The 11,188-nt window shown below is 37.2% G+C and overlaps 1 non-coding gene across 1 annotated transcript; it reads left to right on the top strand.

The window, feature by feature from the left end:
- The first annotated feature begins 2,080 nt into the window (after nucleotides 1-2,080).
- Nucleotides 2,081-2,142, top strand: LOC127674292 (U7 small nuclear RNA). Its single transcript, XR_007975340.1, has one exon. It is a non-coding gene; the product is annotated as a U7 small nuclear RNA (small nuclear RNA).
- The last annotated feature ends 9,046 nt before the right edge of the window (nucleotides 2,143-11,188 follow it).

Here is an 11,188-nt window from a genome sequence, read left to right as displayed (position 1 = left end):
AGAATTTTGTTGAGTATTTTTGCATCGATGTTCATAAGGGAAATTGGTCTGAAGTTCTCTTTCTTTGTTGGATCTTTGTGTGGCTTTGGTATCAGCGTAATTGTGGCTTCGTAGAAGGAATTGGGTAGTGTTCCTTCTGTTTCTATTTTGTGGAATAGTTTGAAGAGTATTGGTGTTAACTCTTCTTTGAAGGTCTGGTAGAATTCTGCACTGAAACCATCTGGTCCTGTGCTTTTTTTGGTTGGAAGACTTTCTATGACTCCTTCTATTTCTTTAGGCTTTATGGGACTGTTTAGATGGTCTAGTTGGTCCTGATTTAATTTTGGTATTTGGTATCTGTCAAGGAAATTGTCCATTTCCTCCAGATTCTCCAGTTGTGTTGAGTACAGGCTCTTGTAGTAGGATCTGATGATTTTTTGGATTTCCTCAGTTTCCGTTGTTATGTCTCTTTTTTCTTTTTATATTGATTATTTTGTTCATTTACATTTCAACTGATTCCCACCTTCACAAATACCTGATCTCATCTCCCCTCTTCTGCCTCTTCTTTGACTCTATTAGGGAGCTCTTCTACTCACCCACCCCTTCCCACCATTTGTCTATGCTAGGGCATCAAGGCAACAGAACCAAGGGCCTGACTTCCTGTTGATGCTAGACAAGACCATCCTCTACTACTTGTACATCTGGAGCCATGGATCCAGCCCTGTATACTCTTTGGTTAGTGGTTTAATCCCGGGGAGCTCTGGAGGAGGTCTGGTTATTTGATATTGTTTTTCCTATGGTGTTGCAATCCCTTTCTGCTCCCTCAGTCCTTCCTCTAGCTTTTCCATTTTGGTCCTCAAGTTAAACCTGATTGTTGGCTATGAATATCTGCATCTGTATCAGTCATCACTGGCAGAACCTCTCAGGGAACAGCCATGCTAGGTTCCTGTCAGCTAGTGCTTCTGGGCATCAGCAATAACTTCTGGGTGGTGTCTGTATATGGGATGGAACCCTAGGAGCAATCTCTGGATGGCCTTTCCTTCAATCTCTATTCCATTTTTGTGCCCATTTTTCCTTTGGACAGGAACAATTCGGGGTTATTTATTTTGAGATCTGTGGGTGGCCCCATCTCTCAAGTGGGAGCTTTGCTTATCTACTGTAGTTGGTTTCTACAGGTTATCCTTTTTGTTGGGTATTTTAGCTAAAGTCATCCCTGTTGGGTCCTGAGAACCTCTTGCTTTCCTAGCATCTAAGACTTTCTAGGGACTACACCCAGTTTCCCATCCCACACTGCTATATATTTCTATTCAATTTCCTGATTCTCTGTACTTCTGTCCCTTCCCATAACTGATCCTGCCCCCTTTCCCCTACCCTTTCTTTCTCTCTCCTGGGTCCCTCCCTCCTTCCTCCTCCTATGAATATTTTGTTCCCCATTCTGTGTAGGATTGAAGCATTCACCATATGGTTTGTGAGCTGTATCTTGGATATTCTGAGCTTTTTGACTAATATCCACTTATCAGTAAGTACATACCATGTGTGTTCTTTTGTGTCTGGGTTGCCTCACTGAGGATGATATTTTCTAGTTCCATCCATTTGCCTGTGAATTTCATGAAGTCATTGTTTGTAATCACTGAGTAGTACTCCTTTGTGTAAATGTAGCTCATTTTCTGTATGCATCCTTCAGTTGAGAGACATCTCAGTTGTTTCCAGTTTTTGGCTATTATACATAAGGCTGCTATAAATACAATGGAGCATGTGTCTTTATGGTATGGTGGGGTGTCTTTTGGGAATATGCCCAGGAGGAGTATAGCTGGGTCTTCAGGTAGGACTATCTCCAACTTTTTGAGGAACAGCCAGATTTGTTTTCCAAAGTGGTTTTACTTCTAATCCCACTAGCATTGGAAGAATATTTCTCTTTCTCCACATTCTTCCCAGCATCTGCTGTCACCTGAGTTCTTGATCTTAGTCATTCTGATTGGTGTGAGGCAGAATCTCAGGTTTGTTTTGATTTGCATTTCTATGATGACTAAGGATGTTGAACATTCCTTTAGGTGTAGCAGGTTTTCTGACTTTTGTCAGAGAATGTAAGAGCTATACATAAAGCTATTACATGTCTTTTAGACATTCTCCAGCTGGTTTTCTGACTTTTGTCAGAAAACCCATGACCTTCCTAGAAAGCTGTCTAGAGAGTTATCTTAAGCAGACCACAGAAAAGGTTGCATTCATCAGTGACTTTGAATCATTTCTTCTGCCACTCCCAAATACCTCTTCCTTAGGACCACTGGCCAAGCTGAGGCTGGTCCTTGGTAGACTTTTGTAAAAGAAAGGAAAAATAAATAATATATGACAATCATTGTCATCAAGCCAACCTTCAAGTATCTTCTTTATCAAAGTTTTCCTTTTCAAAGGAAAATTTTGATTGCCTTATCAAAGTAAATACATAACTCGCATACTGGACATTGGATTACTTCTTTCTGTGGATTCACAGAGCACTTGGTAACATGATTTCATTCAAGCCAAGCAAACTTCATATGATGACTGACAATCCTCAGAGCAGTGTAAACTGAGGGACTACCCTTGTCTTATGTGTATTGAAACCAAACATTCAAAGGCCTTGGCAATTGTGGTCAAAAATGGACCTAAAATACTTTAACCTTTCTCCCCACTATCTTACTCTTGCTGCTTTTGTCTGTGTATACTGTACAAGTCTGTAGTATATTGGCATGGGAAATGATCATCAATGGCATCCAGAAAAGAGAAATTAGGTGAGAAGTGAGATAAAACAGGATATTTGGGACAATGTGTCTCAACTGTCCTAAAGTTGGCTGAAGAAAATTCACCATCCATTCTTAAAGAGTCTTGTTCAGTCCTACTCTGCTTGCTGCTGCTGCTTCTACACTCAAAAGTAATTCAGAGGATGTCTCAGAAGAAAGAGACAGTGAGAATTTACTAGGGCCAGTAAAAAGGTCAGAGCCTTGGTGATGGATGTTTGTAGAAACATATTGAAGAGTGCAAATGGGCATGCTCTTTTCAGACCAGTATGATAACATAGACTTTCAAAAAAGAAAGGAGTTCTCTTGAAAATAGAGAAATGTTTACATTCCAAAGGATTTTCCTTTTCCTGGCCCCTCCCACCCCCCATAAGTTCCCTAAGCCCTCTTTCCTCTGCCCATTCTGTCATGTCCTATTAACCCTCTCCTACTTCTCTGTCCTGGTGCTCCCCTACAATGCTGAACAAGTCTTTTCACGATCCGGGACCTCTCTTTCCTTCTTCTTGGGACTCATTTGATATGTGAATTGTGTCTTGGGTATTCAGAGTTTTCTGAGTTAATATCCATTTATCAGTGACTGAATTCCATGAGTGTTCTTTTGTGACTGGGTTATCTCACTTAGGATGATATTTTCCAGATCCAACCATTGGCCTAAGAATTTCATGAATTCATTGTTTTTAATTGCTGAGTAGTATTCCATTGTGTAAATATACCACATTTTCAGTATCCATTCCTCCATTGAGGGACATCTGAGTTCTTTCCAGATTCTGGCTATTATAAATAGGACTGCTATGAATAAAAATAAAATAAAATAAAATATAAAATATTAGACTTAAGCTCATGCTGAAGATAGTGGTACACAGCTCTCATAAATCCCTAAAAAAAAAAAAAAAGAAAAGAAAAGAAAAAAGAAAAGAAAAATGAAAATAGAGAAATGTTAATGTAGATGAGGGTACCTCTGCTGACATCAGGGGCTTAGTAATTCCCTTCTTTTTCCTAATCAATCTGATTTTTACCAAAGGTTTGATGTATGATAAACATGGTATGTAGGGTTTTTATTGCTGTAATGAAATACCATCAAATAACCATACTAGGCAGAAAAGGGTTTCATCTTACACTTCCTGGGAACATGTCTACTCTCTAGGGAAGAATGGGCAGAAATTCAAGGCAGAATCTTGGAAGGTAGAACTGATGCAAATGCCATGGAGGAGTACTGTTTACTGGCTCACCCCTTTTGGCTTGCTCAGCTTGCTGTTAAGAGCACACAGGACCACCTACCCATGTGTGGAACTGCTTATAGTGAGCTGGGTCCACCCACATTAACCATCAATCAAGTAAATAAATAAAATAACCAATTAATAAAAAAGAAAGAAAATGTACTTCAAGCTTGTCCACAGGTGAATTTTGTGAATGCACTTCATCAATTGTGATTCCACTTCCCAAATGACTACCTGGAGTCAACTGGATATAAGAATAGCCAGAACATTAAGGAAAACATTTTTTTTTTCTCCAGGAATGGATTCTGACCTTCAAGACAAAAGTAGGTGATCCCTCTTAATATGGTGACAACACATTATAACTTTTCTTTTTATAGGTAATGTATCTTTTAATATTTTTAATCTTGAGTTTCTTCAGTTTTTGTTTGATTTGATTCATGAGGTTTTTTTCCTCCTCCTCCTCCTCCTCCTCCTCCTCCTCCTCCTCCTCTTCCTCTTCCTCTGTCTCCTCTTCCTCCTCCCCTTTTTTCTTCTTCTCCTCTTCCTTCCTCTTCTATTCTTTTCCAAATTGATAGTGAAATATAGAGTGCTGAATTTTTTCAAAACATTTTCAAATGTCTCTTTGATAACCGTCACAGAGGTTTCAGAAAAGACCATAAAATACCGATAATTAATTGAAGAGTATTTCTCACTGGTTTTAGACTGAAAAAGCAATGCATTTTTACCTCATGTGTATTTTAAAAAACCTGTATTTCTCTAGCCTTCATTGTCTGATATTATCTAATTCAATTATCAAACTTCTATGGTTTTGGATTCCTTCACATACCTTATAACCAAACGTCCTTATATTTATAGAAATAGACTGATCCTATTCCTTTTGAATAAAATGATATACTTTGTTATTTTTTATTAATCATTTTATTCATTTACACTTCAAATGATATTCCCCTTCCCAGTTACTCCTCCCCCATTCCATCACTCCCTTTTCTTTCCACTTTGCATTTATGGGGGTGTTCCTCCATCCATTTACCCATTCCTACTTCACTCCTCTATCATCCCCCTATGCTAGGACATCAAGTTTACCTCCCCCATTAATGGCAAATAAGGCCATCTTCTAATACATATGTATCTAGAGTCCTTGCTCCTGGGCCCTCTCCCCAACATTTTTGAGCAGGAGTTTCAAAACTCTGCTAGTCACTGCTTCCCACCTAGGGTGGAGTGTGAAGACCAAGGTGAAACCTATTGTTCTCCAAGGATAGCCCCTTCCTGACACCAGCCTCCTGCGGAGCAAGCAGAATCAGTTCTGCAGACCTGTATCCAGCCTCTGTTTCCAGCTTTCAGGGTAGGGGTCTTGCCCTGCCTATATATATATATTTGGAGACCTTCATTAAACTTTGAGCCTTGAGCAGGAAATCTTGTCTTTGTTCCATGCTTCTCTTGCTGTCCTGTACCCTATCCCCAGCTTTCCTTCCAGGGAACCCAGTAAACCATTCGAATGTAGCCATGGGCAGCTACAGGCTCCCTCTATCTATAGTATTTCATTGATGATTTAGTCTCTGGAAGCTCTGGGTGGTCCAGTTAGTTGATATAGTTCTTCTTATGTGTTTGTAAACCCCTTCTGCTCCTATAGTCCTTCCCCTAGCTCTTCTGTTGTGGTCTCCATAATCATGAAAATCATGAATGTTTTCATCATTATGGAAGGGACAAAATCAGAAATAAACAAAAGATGTTTATTCCCATTTTTTAAGTCTTCCTCAAAGTAACCTTCTTTAAATTTCCTAATATTATAAAATGTATGTTTTGATATATGATCAAGCATATTTAATTAAAACATTTAAGGTTTAATAAAATACCCTTGATGATATCAAACAAACTAAGTAATCTATTTGTCCATATTTGTATCCATTGGAAAGAATAAAAAATGTTCCTTTTCAAGAATGTGTATATTTCACATAAACATTTGAAATAACAGTTGGGATAAAACACATTGACTTCACATACTTTACAGCAGTATCCGTTATTACAAGCCATTTCCACATTTATAATTTTTAAATTTTTATTTACATATTACAGCTGAAAGGTCATTTATAACACAGTAGATAGATAGCTCACCTGTATATTTTCCAAATGTTAATATTTTAAATAGTAAACATGTCATAATTTATTCAGGAGTTCCATATAATCTTACTACAATTATCATATAAAATAAATATGCTGCAACTACAGAGCATGAAAAAAGCATCACCATTCCTGTGTAATCCTCTTTGGATAGCATGAAAACAGGATTTTCCCCCTACAAGTCCAAGAAGGAAATAATAATCACTGTGATCACCTGTGAGTTTCAGAGAACTAAAATGGTTTCATCTTCATGTGCCTGACATTCATTTTCTGTCATACAAATTCTTACCTTCCTCATTGAGCCCCTTCCTTTTTCTCTGAGATGCAGGGTACATCAGGAGAATCCATCATACTTTCAACTTAAATGCACCATGATGACATAGAATGGTTGAAGTATTAAATTACCTTTGGGGGGGGGAAACCTTTAATCATAAGAATTTAAATAGAATTTCTCATACAAATAATTTTTGTTCTGGTGTTTTGCAGAATGCAACATTCATTTACAGATTACCAAAGTTCAAAACCACCATGATTAATTGTGATCTTTACCTAGTAGGAGACCACGTTATGAGTGATTCATAAGCAGGTCTGCTAACAGAAATATGAAAATCTTTATAGCACTGCTAGTAATTTTAAGTTTTACTAGTTCACATTTATAAATCAGTTCCAGAGACAATGTTTTCTGCTTTCCATTACTATTGGCAAAATATAAATTATTTTGTGAAACTCTTTCAGTTTAGTACCTATATTTATTTAACCAAACACTTCCAGTATGAAAGCCACAAATTAGAAGCCAATCACTCCAAATCAGAATCCTATTTATTATTTGAGTTCTCCAATTTTCCTTTTGACATGTTTTGTGTTGTACTGCAATTACTTATAAGAGTTTTATTTTTATATTTCCAACATACTTCCTTTTTCTACTAGCTTGCAATCTTTTTAAGATAAAAATTCTAACATTTCTGGGTGCTTTATGTAAATTAAGCATAAATGCTAAATTACTGAGAGAACTGTGTGTCTACAATTTTTATAAACAGAGTGACTACAGAAGTATATATTAGTCTTCTTTAAAATTTTCAATTCAATAAGGAATGTATATGATGTTTGCAAAAAAATTAAAAAAAAACACAACCAGCCATAGTAAAGTATATTCCTCTGTATGATATAAAATTTTATTAAAGTTTTAAAGTTAAGATGAGATATGGTAACTTTCTTTTGTTTGAATAGTTATTGGGAATTGATTTTACTTCATATTTGTTAGAATTGGTTCACATATATTGGCTGTCTTTACCAGAATATACCAGAACTGCAAATACCCAATTAGTTAAGGAGCTAAAAAAAAAAAATCTGTGTTTGAGATTTTCAACACCTACTAAAACCTGTGAGTAAGTTTTGGATGTGAAATATGATGCATAAAGTGTGGCTCTTGCTTTCCTACCTAAGGAAATACTTTCTGAGATATGACAGTGGTCTATTATGAGTTAAGATAAAAAGAGCAGAGAAGGTAGAATACTATAAAAAATTTAAAAAATTCAGACCTTTGAAATTTTGATAAATTTATTAAATAGAATGGTCAACTTGAACTCTATATAACATTCTGTTGTATATTTCCCATGAACACAACAACTGATGAGTTTAACACTATTATAATTTATAGTGCCCAAATCAATATTTCACAAAATGCTGGACATACTAAAATTCAGTACTCTCACTTTTTTATTATGATTTATTTTACCTTTGAGGTTATAATAAAATTAGATCATTCACAATATCTACTATTCTTTCTCTTAACTTCTCATATGTAACCCTTTGTTCTGTCTCAAATTCATGTCTTCTTTTGTTTTTCTTTAAGTGTTGGTATATATCCATGGGTATATTGAAGCATATTACTTAATCTACAATGTCATTTGTATATGTATGTTTGCACAGGCAATCAGTTGGCATTGGGTAACCAATTGCTGTCCTCCTCACACAGGAAAACTGTGTTCTGCTTTTGCAGCATTCTTTACTTGCCTATTCTTGGAGGACTCAGGAGCTTTCCCTCTTCCAACTTGGCATGCTCATTTGTATTGTTCTTGTTCTGGTCTTGGAGAGATTTCATGGATATAGCATCTGACATTATAGGAGATACAATATAAAAGGAAATTTCCTGTTTCTCTGCCTCTTACAATCTTTACCACTCTTCTGCAATGATCCCTGAACCCTAAAGTACAAGGTTTGTGTTGTAGATGTTTGTGTTGTGACTGTGCTCCACAACTATGTATAGTGATTAGTTTTGGCTTTCTTTAATGGTATCTGTCTAGAAAACTATCCATTTCGTTGAGATTTATCAATTTTGTCAAGCACAGGCTTTTGAAGTAATACCTAATGTGTCCATGAATTTCTTCCCTGTTCCTAGTTAGGTTTATCTTTTCATTTCTGATTTTGTTAATTTGGGTACTGTCTCTTTGTCTTTTTGTTAGATTGGCTAAATGTTTACCTATCTTGGTGATTTCCTCCAAATACCAGTCTTGGTTTTATTGAAATTTTTGTTGTTTTTCTTTGTGTGTTTGTTTCTAATTGACTGATTTCCAATTTGAAGTTGATTATTCCCTGCTTTCAGATATCCTTTCAGATTGCTAATATGTGAATTCTCCAAATTCCTTTTTAATTTTTGTTTTTATTTAATAAATTCTTCATTTACATTTCAAATGTTATACCCTCCCCCAGTTTTCTCCTTCCCAGAAAGCCCCCAACCTATCCTCCCAACCCCTGCTTCCAAGAAGATACCCTTCAGCCCAACCCATTCCCTCGTAACCCCTCCTCGATTCCTCCATGCTAGAGCATCTATAGGACCTCTCCTGCACTGATGCGGGACAAGGCATTCCTCTGCCACGCTTGAGGCTGGATCCATGTGTACCCTTGGTTGATGGCTTAGTCCCTGGGAACTCTGGGGGATGTCTCGTTGGCCAGCATCATCATTATTCCCATGGGGCTGCAAACCACTTCAACTCCTCCAGTCCTCCCTCCAAGTCCACCATTGGGGACTCCACACTCAGTCTAATGTTTGGCTGCTAGCATCTGCTTCTGTATCTGTAAGCCTCTGGAAGGACCCTTCTGGTGACAACTATAACAGGCTCCTTTCGCCAAGCATTTCTTATCATCCATAATAGTGTCTGGGATTAGTGACTGTTTATAGAATGAATCCCCAAGTAGGACAGTCCCTGGGTAGCCTTTCCTTCAGGCTCTGCTCCACACTTTGTCTCCATAATTGCTCCTATGAGTATTTTGCTCCCTTTCTCAGAAAAACCAGAGGACCCACTCTTCAGTCTTCTTCTTCAGCTTCTTGTGGTCTATGAATTGTATCTTGTTTATTCTGAGATTTTGATATCCACTTATCAATGGGTTCATGCCATGGTTCTTTTGTGATCCGGTTGCCTCACTCAGGATATTTTCTAGTTCCCTCCATTGGCCTAAAAATTTCATGAATTCATTGTTTTTTAATAGCTGAATACGTACTCCATTGTGTAAATAAACATTTTCTGTATCCATTCCTCTGTTGAAGGACATCTGGTTTCTTTCCAGATTCTGGTTATTATAAATAAGTCTGCTATGAGCATAGTGGAGCATGTGTCCTTACTGCATGTCGGAGCATCTTCTGGGTATATGCCCAGGAGTGGTTTAGCTGGGTCCTCAGGTAGTACTATGTCTAATTTTCTGAAGAACCAACAAACTGATTTCCAGAGTGGTTTTACCAGCTTTCAATCCCACCAGTAATGGAGGAGTTTCCTCTTTTTCCACATCTTTTCCAGCATCTGCTGTCCCCTGAGTTTTTCATCTTAGCCATTCTGACTGGCATGAGGAGGAATCTCAGGGTTGTTTTGATTTGCATTCCCTTGATAACTAAGGATGCAGAACATTTCTTTAGGTGCTTCAGAGCCATTTGGGATTCCTCAGTTGAGAACTCTCTGGTTAGCTCTGTACCCCATTTTTAATAAGGTTATTTGACTCTCTGGAGTCTAACTTCTTGAGTTTCTTGCGTACAGTGAATACACTTAGCCCTCTATTGGATGTAGGATTGGTAAAGATCTTTTCCCAATCTGTTAGCTGCTGTTTTATCTTATTGACAGTGTCCTCTTTACAGAAGCTTTGCAGTTTTATAAGGTCCCATTTGTTGATACTTATTCTTAGAGCGTAAGCCATTGGTGATCTGTTCAGGAAATTTTCCCCTGTGCACATGTGTTCAAGATTTGTCCCCACTTTCTCCTCTATAAGCTTTAGTGTATCTGGCTTTATGTGAAAGTCCTTGGTCCACTTGGATTTGAGCTTTGTAAAAGGAGATAAGAATGGGTCAATTTGCATTTTTCTATGTTGACCTCCAGTTGATCCAGCACCATCTGTTTAAAATGCTGTCTTTTTTTCCACTGGATGTTTTTAGTTCCTTCGTCAAATATCAAGTAACTCTAGGTGTGTGGGTGAATTTCTGGGTCTTCAATTCTATTTCATTGATTTTCCTGCCTGCCTCTGTACTAATACCATACAGTTTTTTTTTTTTTTTTTATCATGATTGCTCTGTAGTAGAGCTTGTGGTCAGGGATGGTGATTACCCCAAAGATATTTTGTTGTGGAGAATAGTTTTCACTATTTTGGGTTTTTTTGTATTTCAAGATTGCTCTTTCTAGCTCTATGAAGAATTGAGTTGGAATTTTGATGAGGATTTCATTGAATCTGTAGATTGCTTTTGGCAATATGGCCATTTTTACTATATTAATGCTGTTAATCTATGAGAATTGGAGATCTTTCTATCTTCTAAGATCTTCCATTTCTTTCTTCAGAGGCTTGAAGTTATTGACATTCAGATCTTCCACTTGCTTGGTTAGAGTCACACCAAGCTATATAATATTATTTGTGACTATTGTGAAGGGTCTCATTTCCTTAATTTCGTTCTCAGCTTGTTTATTCTTTGAGTTGAGGACCACAATTGATTTGTTTGAGTTAATTTTGTATCCAGTCACTTTGCTGAAGTTGTATATCAGGTTAGGAGTTCTCTGGTGAAATTTTTGGGGTCACTTAAGTATACAATTTTATCATCTACAAATAGTGATATTTTGACTTCTTCATTTC

The sequence above is a fragment of the Apodemus sylvaticus genome, chromosome 23 (assembly GCF_947179515.1).
Source record: "Apodemus sylvaticus chromosome 23, mApoSyl1.1, whole genome shotgun sequence".
Lineage (NCBI taxonomy): Eukaryota > Metazoa > Chordata > Mammalia > Rodentia > Muridae > Apodemus > Apodemus sylvaticus.
Note: the sequence above shows the minus strand (reverse complement) of the source record. Positions and strands in the feature narration are given on the sequence as shown.